The sequence below is a fragment of the Budorcas taxicolor genome, chromosome 2 (assembly GCF_023091745.1).
Source record: "Budorcas taxicolor isolate Tak-1 chromosome 2, Takin1.1, whole genome shotgun sequence".
Taxonomy (NCBI): Eukaryota; Metazoa; Chordata; class Mammalia; order Artiodactyla; family Bovidae; genus Budorcas; species Budorcas taxicolor.
The window spans coordinates 75950902-75966094 of NC_068911.1; the positions used below are offsets into that span (position 1 = coordinate 75950902).

The window sequence follows — 15193 nt, forward strand, 5'->3', positions numbered from 1 at the left end:
ACGAATGGATAAGAAAGCTGTGGTTCATTTCTTTTACAAACTGGTTTGAAAACAAGTTTTACTCCAGATTTTAGCATACTTGAAATAGTTTGTAATTAGGATATTTTTTAAAGATCACACAGGACTTAGGGGGATATATATGAACCATGAATACACATACATTCTGAAAAAAGTTCCCTTATCCACACTATTTTTGAGAAAAGCACGTGCTACATTCTCTCCCCAATTGGGAAAGGACGTGAAAACTAGTGAAACTAGTGAAAACGATCCATATCCTTAAGTGACAACAAAATGAAGACACAGGAGTGAGTCAGAACTTTCAATTTTCATATTTAATTTTTGGCATCGAGGCATTTTTTGCTTTTTCCTTTTTCCCTCCATCAGGTTATTTCTTTATAATACATATTTTTAGAAGCAACTTTATATTTATTTTCATCCTGAATTTGGGGCATCTAAGTATTTTGCTTTTCATTTTCCACCAGTTTTTTTCTTTACAATGCATATTTTTAAGTTACGCAGAGTCTATGTAAATTATAGGGTATGAACTGAGATACCCTCTTTTCTGTCTCCAGCATCCCACTCCCCTCTTCAGTGATAACCAACATTAATGTTTTGATATGAATTCCTATATGTAGATATTTATATCCAATATATAGGTTTGTTTTGGGCTTTTGTATTTTTACAGGGTTTGTTTTTGTTACTGTTGCTTTTAAGATTTAATACTATTTAGCATCATGGCAACCCACACTCCAGTGTTCTTGCCTGGAGAATCCCAGGGATCGCGGAGCCTGGTGTGGTCTGTGGGGTCGCACAGAGTTGGACACGACTGAAGCAGCAGCAGCATCTTCGCTTTGTGCCAGCGATGTTTTGGAAGAGCTTTTCCATTCCCTCATACAGATCTACCCTATCATGCTTCAGTTTGCTGTTCTATTATTTGCTTCTTGCTGTGGTACACAGTTCTGTCGAGAGTCAAGATACTTGGGTTCAAATCATATGTCTGCCATTTATGAATCATGGGGATTATTTTATCTGTGCCTCTTTACCGATGAAAAATTGAATTAGTAAACTTACCTCATGGTGATGGTTGTAAAGTGAAGTGAAAGTTGCTCAGTCATGTCCAACTCTTTGCCACCCCATGGACTATAGAGTCCATGGAATTCTCTAGCCCAGAATACTAGAGCACTGGAGATCCCTTCTCCAGGGGATCTTCCCAACCCAGGGACTGAACCCAGGTCTCCAGTGTTGTAGGCAGATTCTTTACCAGCTGAGCAACAAGGGAAGTCCAAGAATACTGGAATGGGTAGCCTATCCCTTCTCCAGAGGAGCTAAAACTACCTGTATTAAATACTGCTATTAGTGAACAGGTATTATTTCTCTAATGATCTAATCTATTTCCCATCCTCCTCAAGAGTGACCTTCCCTCTCATTTTAAGATCAGATCTGGCTTTGGCCTGAGACACCAGAATCCACACTCTGCTAGTTGGTCCAAGTCCTTGAATGAGACCAGCCATTCTCCTGAGACCTAATGTTGCTTGTCCTTGAAACTTAAAAGAATTGCAGTTGATACAATTATTTGTCTAGTGCCAGTTCATTTCTTACCCACTACTAGTAGAGACAAAAAAACACAAGAGTTAAGAAACTCATCATTTTTTTACTATTCATTGACTGTCATAAATGTCTTCAAAGAAAAGGGAACTTGCAATTAGGGGTCACAATGAAGATTTCCATGGATAGAATGTTTTTCTTAGATGACATTTTATGTAAAAATAGCTAATTTGTGTGGTATTTGAGTTTACACAGAACTTTTATATTATTTGATCCACACAAAGAAATCGCTACTTTACAAAGGTCACACAACCAGACAAGTGACCAAATCCCACATCTCATTTCCAGTCTGCTCTTTCCTGTGGCCAAACTGTGCAAATGATGGAGAATCTGGGGCTAGATTTCAAAGGACACTTGACTAGGGACCTACTTGTTCCAGATCTTCAGTTGGTCTTGCTTTTCTCTTAAATGTTACCACTTTCCTGCCAGTTTTCTTCCTTAACAGCTCAGACTCTTCATATGGATAGATACATTTTGTTTATGGCAAGAAAAAATGCCACCATGTGCTCTCTCAAAAGAATTTTCTGACAGGTATTTCAAGAGAAATTGTGAAACATTCTGACAATTTGTGTAGAACTGTTGGCATTTCTGCTTCCACAAACTGGAGAAATTCATTTGGATGCCTCACAAATTACTCATCTTGCAGCAAAAGTGCTAGAATTCCAAACTTATAGTTTTCAAGTCAAGGCATCTCTTTACCTCCCAACTGATCCTTATGTTCCTACCCACTCCTTGTGGTAGATGGCAGTGATGGCCCCGATTCTTTACCACACCTGCATCTACACCTTTTGCCACATGACTTTGTACTTCCTTTCACTAAAGAGACATGGCCCATTTCCCCACCCAGAGAAATAGGTTTCGTGACTAATAGAATGCGGTGAAAATGACTCAGTGCCCGTTCTGAGACCAGATATCCAAGGGTGCATGTTTTTGCCTGTTCTTCCTGTGCCTGAAATGCTGTGAGAGACATCTCTGGGTTGGCTGAATGGTCCTTAAATAAAGGATGAGCGATGCAGAGAGCAGTGCTACCAATTGAGGTCAGTCTACAGCATTCAACAGTCAGAGCCCTAGACATGAGCAAGTTCAATCAAGATTAGCAGGGCCACAGAGATGGCCCTGGTATGCAAGCAATCAATATTTACCAACTAGCGATGCCCTCAAGGTTCCATGGTTGACTGTTATACAGCATTAATGTGGCAATAGATTCAATACATCCTTTTAAACAAATATACATGTGACTGCAACCCAAAATATAAATCCATCCAATTGGTTCAGATTCACACGCCCTATTTCCCCCAGAGTTCCACACACTATTTACTAAATCCATCAAAAATATACCTCTGAATCTCTCTTTAGCTCCCAGCTGGCTCAAAAAATCATTCTAACTTAAAAATTCCTTTATTACTGGTGGTACAGAAATATTTTCTTTCTCTTTCTCACCTCTTGATTTATCTTCAGAACTGGGAGAATGAGAGATCCAATATCAAAGAGATCCACAACCCCCTTAGAAACTCTTTGGACTTGTTTTTTATACAGTTGCCAAATAAAATAAAGATTTCCCAGCTAAATATGAATTTCAATGATAAACAATGAATTATTTTTAAGTCTAGGCATGTCCCATGCAATCTTTGGGAGATACACTAAAAAATTAATCACCGATCTGAAATTTAAATTTAACTGGACATCCTATATTTTTCTTTGCTAAATCTGGCAACCTTACTCTTTCAAGAAAGTCTAGAAGGAGGATATGAAGCATCCCACATGTGGGGAAAGCAGAGAGCAGGCCCAGCCGAGTCAGGAACTGGAAAGTGACCTTGTGGAAGAGTGACTCAACCTTTATTCTCTTTGGTAATTCACCATCAGACAAACCCTCAGGTGGTAAATAGGAAAAGTTTCAGTGAATAGTTCACAGTGAAGAAACCCTGTGGATGACTTCTGTTGGTAGACTTTAGATACCTCCTAAGTCATCAGGAAATAATACACTTGCAAAATTCTGCTAGAGATTGGCGAAGAAGGCAGAGTAGGAAGACAGTGAGCTCACCTCTTCTCACAAGTCCACCAAAATCATAACTATTTGCAGAACAACAATCAATGAAAAATACCACAGCCTACCATGAAAGACCCTCTATGATTAAAGGCATAAGAAGGCAATGAGCCAGGTAGGAGGGGCAGACTCACGATACCACCCAGTCTCATACCCCTGGGTGCGTAACCCACAAGCTGGAGAATAATTCTATTGCAAAGATCCTTCTACAGGAATGAGAGTTGAGCCCCATGTCAGTCTCTCCAGCCTTGGCCTCCTGCATTAGGAAGACAAGCTCTCATTGCACTTGTCTCTGAAGGCCAGCAGGGCTTAATTTCAGGAGCCCCACAGGACTAGGGGCAAGACAGACTTCACTCATAAAGGGTGCTGACAAAATTTCACGTGCACTGGGACCCAGAGTAAAAGCAGCAATTTGATAGGAGGCTTTCCTGGTGGCTCAGATGGTAAAGAATCAGTCTGCAACATGGGAGACTCAGGTTTGATTCCTGCATCGGGAAGATCCCCTAGAGAAGGGAATGGCAATCCACTCCAGTATTTTTGCCTGGAGAATTGCATGGGTAGAGGAGTTTGGTAGGCTGCAGTCCATGCGGTGGCAGAGTCAGACACAACTGATCGACTAGCACTTTCACTTTCTTTTGCGTCAGACCTACAGGTGGGTCTCGGAGAGTGTCCTAGGGAGGTGGAGGGTGGCTGTGACTAACCCTGGGGACATTCAATTTGGGAACTGGGACACGCTGCTGAGAGCCATGTTGGGACCCTCCCTCTAGTTTATCAGTGCCAAGACCCCACCCAACAGCCTCTAGGCCTGTAGCCTAGGACACCTCAAATCAAATAACTTAAGTGGGCAGGGAAACACCGTGTCTATTGGCAGGCAGTCTGGCTAAAGACTTCTTGAGCTCAGGGCACCTCTACACATCCCTCTAATATGACTCTGCCCAGCAGAGGACTAAAACCCAACTCAGCCCCACAGTGGGGAGGCACCAGTGCTGCTTCCAAGAGGGATGCACTAGTGTCTAGACCAGCCTCACCCAGAGGGCAGACACCAGACATAAGAAAACCATAATCTTGCAGCCCACAGACCCAATTGGCCTAGAGAAGGCCAGCCCTTTCCCTGGGACCCCAGCCCTACCCACTAGCAGGCCAACACAAGCTTCAGGACACCCAGGACCCCATATCCAAAGGTGTCAGTAACAGTCCCTTCTCCCACCAGTGATCTGACCCCAGCTCCAGGACCCCTGGAAACTATAGGACCTGGTTGCGCCAGCTGTAGTCCAGCACTAACCCCATGATCTGGCTTCACTCTCCAGTGAGCAGGCAACAGCTCTTGAGTCTTTTGAACCCTGATTTCACACACTATTGAGCCAGCACTAGCCTAGGATTCCCCAGGGTTCTGCAGCAAGCTCTTCCATGACTCGGCCCCACTAACCGGCAGCATCTGCACAAAGCAGTACATGGCAATCAACTGGGCTATGGGCCAGTCCAGCTTACCAGGCCACTGACATAATCAGTCTGTCACAAAAGAAGAACCCATGCAGCCCTCTGAGAGGAAACCCCTAGAACAAATAGCTTAGGTGATGAGAGGGGAGTGGGCTGCTAGAACACACAGAATGTCTCCCACAGGAGGCCACTCCTCCAAGGCTGAGAAACATAACTAACTGACACATACATAAAAATACGAATAGCAATGTAAGCAAAATAGGGCTGCAGGGGAACATGGTTTAGACAAAGAAACCAGATAACACTCCAGAAGAAGAACTAAGTGAAGTGGAGATAGGCAGTCTACCTGAAAAAGAGTTCAGAGTAATGATAACAGAGATGATCAAAGAGCTTGGGAGAAGAATGGATCCACAGAGCAAGAAGTTAGATGTTTTTAAACAAAGAGTTAGAAACAACTTTCAGTGTCCTATCTTTTTGCCTTTTCATACTGTTCATGGGCTTCTCAAGGCAAGAATGGAAGCAAGGTCCGATGCTATAAAGAGCAATATTGCATAGGAACCTGGAACGTTAGGTCCATGCTGCTGCTAAGTCGCTTCAGTCGTGTCCGACTCTGTGCGACCCCACAGACGGCAGCCCACCAGGCTCCTCCGTCCATGAACACTGAAGTGGGTTGCCATTTCCTTCTCCAATGCATGAAAATGAAACTGAAGTCGCTCAGTCGTGTCTGACTCCTAGCGACCCCACGGACTGCAGCCTACCAGGCTCCTCCGTCCACGGGATTTGCCAGGCAAGAGTACTGGAGTGGGGTGCCATTGCTTTCTCTGGTTAGGTCCATGGACCAAGCCAAATAGGGAGTGGCCAAAAAGGAGATGGCAAGAGTGAACATCAACATTTTAGGAATCAGTGAACTAAAACGGACTGGAATAGATGAATTTAACTCAGATGACCATTATATCTACTATTGTGGGCAAGAATCCCTTAGAAAAAAATGGAGTAGCCATCATAGTCAACAAAAGAGTCCAAAATGAAATACTTGGATGCAGTCTCTAAAAAACAATAGAATGATCTCTGTTCATTTCCAAGGCAAAACATTCAATATCACGGTAATCCAAATCAGTGCCCCGACCAGTAATGCTGAAGAAGCTGAAGTTGAACGGGTCTATGAAGACCTACAAGACCTTCTACAACTAACACCTGAAAAAAGCTGTCCCTTTCATTATAGGGGACTGGAATTCAGAAGTAGCAAGTCAAGAAACACCTGGAGTAACAGGCATATTTGGCCTTGGAGTACAGAATGAAGCAGGGCAAAGGCTAATAGAATTTTGCCAAGAGAACTCACCAGTCATAGCAAACACCCTCTTCCAACAACACAAGAGAAGACTCTACACATGGACATCACCAGATGGTCAACACGGAAATCAGATTGATTATATTCTTTGCAGCCAAAGATGGAGAAGCTCTATACAGTCAACAAAAACAAGACCAGGAGCTGACTGGGGCTCAGATCATGAACTTCTTATTGCCAAATTCAGACTTAAATTGAAGAAAGTAGGGAAAACCACTAGACCATTCAGGTATGACTTAAATCAAATCCTTAATGATTATACAGTAGAACTGAAAAATAGATTTAAGGGACTAGATCCACAAATAGAGTCCCTGATGAACTATGGATGGAGGTTCGTGACACTGTATAGAAGACAGGGAGCAAGACCATTCCCAAGAAAAAGAAATGTAAAAAAGCAAAAAGGCTGTCTGAGGAGGCCTTACAAATAGCTGTGAAAAGAAGAGAAGCAAAAAACAAAGAAAAGGAAAGATATACCTATCTGAATGCAGAGTTCCAAAGAATAGCAAGGAGAGATAAGAAAACCTTCCTCAGTGATCAGTGCAAAGCAATAGAGGAAAACAATAGAATGGGAAAGACTAGAGATCTCTTCAAGAAAATTAGAGATACAAAGGGAATATTTCATACAAAGATGGGCTCAATAAAGGACAGAAATGGCATGGACCTAACAGAAGCAGAAGATATTAAAAAGACGTGGCAAGAATGTACAGAAGAACTGTACAAAAAGATCTTCATGACCCAGATAATCATGATGGTGTGATCACTCACCTAGAGCCAGGCATCCTGGAATGTGAAGTCAAGTGGGCCTTAGGAAGCATCTCTACGAACAAAGCTGGTGGAGGTGATGGAATTCCAGTTGAGCTGTTTCAAATCCTGAAAGATGATGCTCTGAAAGTGCTGCACTCAATATGCCAGCAAATTTGGAAAACTCAGCAGGGGCCACAGGACAGGAAAAGGTCCGTTTTCATTCCAATTCCAAAGAAAGGCAATGCCAAAGAATGCTCAAACTACTGCACAATAGCACTCATCTCACATGCTAGTGAAGTAATGCTCAAAATTCTCCAAGCCAGGCTCCAATAATATGTGAACTGTGAACTTCCAGATGTTCAAGCTGGTTTTAGAAAAGGCAGAGGAACCAGAGATCAAGTTGCCAACATCCACTGGATCATCGAAAAAGCAAGGGAGTTCCAGAAAATCATCTACATCTGCTTTATTGACTGTGACAAAGCCTTTGACTGTGTGGATCACAATAAACTGTGGAAAATTTTGAGAGAGATGGGAATACCAGACCACCTGACCTGCCTCTTGAGAAATCTGTATGCAGGTCAGGAAGCAACAGTTAGAACTGGACATGAGACAACAGACTGATTCGAAATAGGAAGAGGAGTACGTCAAGGCTGTATATTGTCACCCTGCTTATTTAACTTATATGCAGAGTACATCATGAGAAACGCTGGGTTGGATGAAGCACAAACTGGAATCAAGACTGCCAGGAGAAATGTCCGCAATCTCAGATATCCAGATTACACCCACCCTTATGGCAGAAAGGGAAGAGGAACTCAAAAGCCTCTTGATTAAAGTGAAAGAGGAGAGTGAAAAAGTTGGTTTAAAGCTCAACATTCAGAAAACAAAGATCATGGCATCCGGTCCCATCACTTCATGGCAAGTAGATGGGGAAACAGTGGAAACAGTGTCAGACTTTATTTTGGGGGGCTCCAAAATCACTGCAGATGGTGACTGCAGCCATGAAATTAAAAGATGCTTATTCCTTGGAAGAAAAGTTATGACCAACCTAGACAGCATATTAAAAAGCAGACACATTACTTTGTCAACAAAATCCGTCTCGTCAAGGCTATGGCTTTTCCAGTAGTCATGTATGGATGTGAGAGTTGGACTGTGAAGAAAGCTGAGCACCGAAGAATTGATGCTTTTGAACTGTGGTGTTGGAGAAGGCTCTTGAGAGTCCCTTGGACTGCAAGGAGATCAGACTAGTCCATTCTAAAGGAAATCAGTCCTGAATATTCATTGGAAGTACTAACGTTGAAGCTGAAACTCCAATACTTTGGCCACCTCATGTGAAGAGCTGACTCATTTGAAAAGACCCTGATGCTGGGAAAGATTGAATGCAGGAGGAAAAGGGGACAACAGAGGATGAGATGGTTGGATGGCATCACCAACTCAATGGACATGGGTTTGAGTGAACTCCAGGAGTTGGTGATGGACAGGGGGACCTGGCATGCTGTGATTCATGGGGTGGCAAAGAGTCGGACACGATGGAGTGACTGAACTGAACTGAAGAGACAACTAGGCAGATGAAATGGGCCTCCTTGGTAGCTCAGATGTTAGAGAATCTGCCTGCAATGCAGGAGACTCAGGTTCGATCCCTAGGTCAGGAAGATCCTCTGGTGAAGGAAATGGCAGTCCACTCCAGTATTTTTGCCTGGAAAATCCCATGGACAGAGGAGCCTGGCAGGCTACAGTCCATGGGGTCACAAAAAGACAGATAAAACTGAACAACTAACACATAGGCAGATGAAAAGACACAGTAATTTCAGTGAAAAGTCCACTAGAAGGAATCAACAGTAGACCAAATGACACAGAGGAACCTATCAGTGAGCTGAAAAACTGAGTAGCGGGAATCACTGCCTTTGAAGAAAGAAAAGAAAATGAAAACAAGTGAGCACAGCTTAAAAGACCCTTGGGAAAACATCAAGTGCACTAATGTTTGCATTTTAGAAGTCCCAGAAAGATAAGAGAGAGAAAGGACATAGAGAACATATCTGAAGACATAATGGCTGAAAACACTCCTGACCTGGGAAAGAAACAGTCATCCAAGTCTAGAAAGTACAGAAACTAGAACATTTTCTCACACTATACATAAAAATAAACTCAAAATGGATTAAAGACCTAAATGTAAGATCTAATAATATAAAACTATTAGAGGAAAACATAAGCAGAACACTCTGACATAAACTGCAGCAATATCCACCTCCTGGAGTAATAAAAATAAAAGTAAACAAATGGTACTTAAAAGCTTTCAAAACAAAGGAAATCATAAACAGACAAACCATAGAATGAAAGAAAATATTTTCAAGTGGAGCAACTGACAAGGGATTAATCTCCAAAATATAAAAACAATTCATATATCTCTATATCAAAAAACAAAATCCAATCAAAATTCAGCAGAAGGTCTAAATAGGCTTTTTTTCCACAGAAGACATGCAGATGGCAAAAAACCACATGAAAAGATGCTCAACATCACTAATCAATCAGTTCAGTCGCTCAGTTGTGTCCGACTCTTTGCGACCCCATGAATCGCAGCATGCCAGGCTGCCCTGTCCATCATCAACTCCCGGAGTTCACTCAGACTCAAGTCCATCGAGTCGGTGATGCCATCCAGCCATCTCATCCTCAGTCGTCCCCTTCTCCTCCTGCCCCCAATCCCTCCCAGCATCAGAGTCTTTTCCAATGAGTCAACTCTTCACATGAGGTGGCCAAAGTACTGGAGTTTCAGCTTTAGCATCATTCCTTCCAAAGAAATCCCAGGGCTGATCATTAGAGAACTGTAACTCAAAACTATAATGAATTATCGTCTCACAGTAGTTAATGTTCATTTTCAAGAAGTCTACAAACAGTAAATGCAGCAGAAGGTGTGGAGAAAAGGAAACCCTCCTACACTGGCAGAGGGAATGTAGCTGGTAGCCCCTATAAAAAATAAAACTATCATATGATCGAGCAATCACTACTACTGGGTATATATGCAGAGAAATCTTAATTCAAAAATGATACATGCACACCAGTATTCATTGTTGCACTATTTATAATAGTCAAGACATAGAGACAAGTTAATTGTCATTGACAGAGGAGTAGTTAAAGATGTGGTATATATACAATGAAACATTACTCAGCTGTAAAAAGAATGAAATTATGCCATTGTAGCAACATGAATGGATCCAGAGATTATCATACTACTTGAAGTAAGAGACAGAGAAAAGACAAGTATCATATAATATCACTTATATGTAGAATCTAAAAAAAAAAAAAAGACACAAATGAACTTATTTATAAAATCGAAACAGACACACAGACTTTGAAAACAAATTTATGGTTACCAAGCTGGAAAGGTGGAAGGAGGAATAAATTAGGTGTCTGGGATTAACACACACACACACACACACACACACACAACCATATATAAAACAGATAATCAACAGCACCTAATGTATAGTGTGGGAAATGCTACTCAATATTTTGTAATAAACTATATGGGAAAAGTCTGAAAAAAGATGGATATTTGCACATGGATAACTGAATCAATTTGCTATACACCTGAAACTAACAATCATATTTTAATACAAAATAAGAATTAAATGTTTAAAAAGGATAATCCTCATATACTGTTAGTGGTAATATAATTGGTAGCCACTGTGGAAAACAGTATGGAGGTTTCTCACAAAACCACAAATAGAACTATCATACTACTCAACAATTTCACTCCATGGTATGTATCCTAAAAAAAAAGAAAAAAAGACACTCATTTGAAAAGATATAAGCACCTCAATGTTCACATTGGTGAACACCTCACCTTCACACCTCAATGTTCACATCAACATTCCCTGGTGGCTCAGTGGTAAAGAATCTGCCTGCCAATGCAAGAGACGCAGGTTTGACCCCTGGGTTGGGAAGATCCCCTGGAGAAGGAAATGGTAAGCCACTCCAGTATTCTTCCCTGGGAAATCCCATGGACAGAGGAGCCTGGAGAGGTACAGACCATGGGGTCACAAAGAGTCGGACACAACTTAACATCAGCAACAATAACAATGTTCATGGTTATATTCACAGCATTATTTACAATTGCCAAGACTTTGTGAAGCAACCTGTATCCAGCAACAGATGATGAATGAAGGAGACGTGGCGAGCCACATAAAAATCAAATAATAAAATTTTGCCATCTGCAGCAACATGGATGCATGGATGAACTTGGAGGTCATTATGCTAAGTGAAAAGTCAAATGGAAAAAGAAAAGTGGTGTAAAATATCACTTACACGTGGAATCTAAAAATGCAAATTAGTGAATATAACAAAAAAGAAACAGACTCAGATACATAGATATATAGAACAACCTAGTCATTACTAGGAGGGAGTAAGAAGGGTGGAAAGACCACAAAATAGTGGAAAAACGGGATATTCTGAGAGTATATGAAATTGTGTGTGTGAAACTTTGGAAAACTGTTTTGGAAAACTGTTTAATAGCATTATAGAATTTAAAGACACTTTCATTCAATAAAAAATAAAATAAGAAAGATATTCTGCTCTTTTCCGGTTATCGCGGCGCAGGGAACTATGAGCAGCAAAGTCTCCCGCGACACCCTCTACGAGGCGGTGCGGGAAGTCCTGCACGGGAACCAGCGCAAGCGCAGAAAGTTTTTGGAGAGGGTGGCGCTTCAGATCAGCCTGAAGAACTATGCCCCTCAGAAGGACAAACGTTTCTCGGGCACCGTCAGGCTTAAGTCCACTCCCCGCCCCAAGTTCTCCGTGTGTGTCTTGGGGCATTGTGATGAGGCCAAGGCTGTGGATATCCCCCACATGGACATCGAGGCACTGAAAAAACTCAACAAGAATAAGAAACTGGTCAAGAAGCTGGCCAAGCAATATGATGCCTTTTTGGCTTCAGAGTCTCTGATCAAGCAGATCCCCGAATCCTGGGCCCAGGCCTGAACAAGGCTGGCAAGTTCCCTTCCTTGCTGACCCACAATGACAACATGGTGGCCAAAGGTGATGACGTGAAGTCCACGATCAAGTTCCAGATGAAGAAGGTGCTGTGTCTGGCAGTGGCTGTTGGCCACGTGAAGATGACAGATGATGAGCTTGTGTACAACATCCACTTAGCTGTCAACTTCCTGGTATCATTGCTCAAGAAAAATTGGCAGAACGTCAGGGCCTTGTACATTAAGAGCACCATGGGCAAGCCCCAGTGTCTGTACTAAGGCACAGCTTAATAAACCATACTAAACCATCAAAAAAAAAAAAAAAAAAAAAAGGAAAGATATTCTGCTAATGTCCTCATTAACCTCAGCATCATCCATATGATAATCATCATAATGACTGATAAATCTAATGGGGTTATCAGGATAATAATTACACAAGATTATTCAAATTTTCCTACATGTTTGAAATTATTCATAATATAAAGTTAGGGAACAAATTATTGAGATACTCCTATAATAGTGAACAGCTGCACTATGCACAAGTTGGGAAGGAGAGTTTAATTTGTGGTCATTTGTTCCTTCCACCAATGAATTTTAGGCAAGTCAGAGGAGATGTTGTGAGGCAAGCATTAATTTGGCAAAAGCAATTAGCTACTAGGAAAGTTTATTGAACAGTTTTATTGTTAAGTCTTAACTAAAAAAGATACATTTCAAGATTTGATTAAATATAGCATTATCTGTGAGAGGGAGGACAGAAACAAGGAAAATAAAATTTAAGAGGGAGCACGATGAAGATGGCAGAGGGGTAGGACACAGAGCTCATTTCCTCCCACAAGTACATCAAAAATATAGCTACATGTGGCACCTGATATATGAGCACCCAAATACATAAAAACTAACAGACCTGAAGGGAGAAGTTGACAGAAATACAATAGTAGGAGACTTCTACACTTCACTCACATCAATGGACAGATTTTCTAGACAGAAAATCCATAAAGCAACAGAGACCCTAAATGATACAACAGGTCAGTTTGACTTACCTGATACTTTCAAAATAAATCGAGAATTACCATAGGATCCAGTAATCCCACTCCCAGGTGTATATCCAGACAAAAATATAATTGCAAAAGATATATGTATCCCTATGTTCATAAGCATACTATTCACAATAGCCCCAAACATGAAAACAACCTGAGTGTCTACTGGCAGTTGAATGTATAAAGACGTGCTACATACATATAATGGAATATTACTCAGCTATAAAATGAATGATGTCATTTGCAGCAACATGGTATAACTAGAGATTATCTTATTAAGTGAAGTCAGAAAGAGAAAGACAAATATCATATGATATCACTTAATGTGGAATCAAAAATATGACACAAATGAATCTATCTACAAAATAGAAACAGACTCAACTCACAGATTCCAAGGACAAAGGAGAAGCTGCAACAAATGATACAGGTGCAATCACATTAACACCCAATCCCATATGCACTGTGAGGGGGACCCACAGACTGAAGAGCAAGAATAGCGAAGAAGTTTCTTGCACTGTTGCAGGGGCTCTAGGCCCCCACGTAAGATTTCTTGACCTGAGGACCCAGCAAAGGAACTGGGAATACAATACCCAGAGAATCCAACTTTGAAGGTCAGTGGATTTGATTACAGAACATCCACAGGGACTAGGGTAAACAGATACTCTTGGGAGGTACAAACTAAACCTTGTGTGCACCAGGAATCATGGGAAAGGAGCAGTGACCCCACAACAGACTGAACCAGACCTGCCTGCAAGTGTTTGAGGGCCTCCTGCAGAGATGTGGGTTGGTAGGGGCCTCCTGAAGGGAAGCGGGCACTGGCAGCAGCAGTACTAGGAGGCCCATGTTGGCATAAGTCCTTCTGGGGGTCGCCTTTAGCCCTACCACGGAACCTGTAGACTCTAGGACTGGGCCAACTCAGGCCAAACAACAAACAGGAAGGGAGCACAGCCCCACCCTCAGGCCAAACAACAAACAGGAAGGGAGCACAGCCCCACCCATCAGCGGAAAAATGGATTAAAGATTTACTGAGCATGGTCCTGCCCACCAGAGCAAGAGTTTTTCCCCACAGCTTGTCCCTCCCATCAGGAAACACTCACAGGCCTCTTAGCCTCATCCATCAGAGGGCAAAGAGAAGAAGTAAGAACTATAATTGCACAGCCTCCAAAATGAAAACTGCAATCAGAAAAAGCAAACCAAAATGATCACATGGGTCACAGCCTTGTGTAACTCATTGAAGCTATACGCCACGCAGGGCCATCCAAGACAGACGATCATGGTGTAGAGTTCTGACAAACATGGTCCGCGGGAGAAGGGAATGGTAAACCACTTCAGAGTTCTTGCCTCGAGAACCCTGTGAATATGAAAAGGCAAAACCATGCTCTGTTTTTGCAAGCTGACCTTTAGAGACTTTAGTCAATGGGCTCCCTGGCATTCTGGTTGGGTTGGGTTGAGCTAATGAGAGACTCTGCCAAACACTGAAGGGACGGGTTGAGAGTGAGGTCAGGGCTTTTAGTGAGATCAGCTCCCTCTCTGCCAGGCTGTTGATTGGTGGAGTTCCACGAAAAGCTAGAGCTCTGTTGGGTAATCCCCTCCTACAGCTGCAGCTGCCCTCTTCAGGTTCCAGTAATTACTCCCTCTCCCTTCCTCTTCAGGGATGGGATGGCCATGGCTCCCTGCCCTTGCTAGAGCTAGCATGCTTCATCATCCCATAATAGTTCCTTTATTTAACTTTCCTCAATTACACAATTTGACCTTGTTCCTGCCAGGACCCTTATTGGTACAACCTAAAACTCAACAATTTCACTCTTAGGCACACACCCAGGAGAAACCAAAGCAGGAATGCTTTCCAGGAGACATGTTCAAGAATGTCCGCAATACACTTGGCACATATCGGTAATAGCAAAACAGAAAACAAGGAGGGGTGGGATCAAAGCTAACTGTGATATATTTGCAACCTAATATTATACAAAAGTGAAAACTAACCAACCGTAAGACATGCAGCAACACAGATGAGTCTTAG

General features: G+C 42.1%; 1 pseudogene; it reads left to right on the forward strand.

The window, feature by feature from the left end:
• The first annotated feature begins 11770 nt into the window (after positions 1 to 11770).
• LOC128071522 (60S ribosomal protein L10a-like) lies at positions 11771 to 12415 on the forward strand (annotated as a pseudogene).
• The last annotated feature ends 2778 nt before the right edge of the window (positions 12416 to 15193 follow it).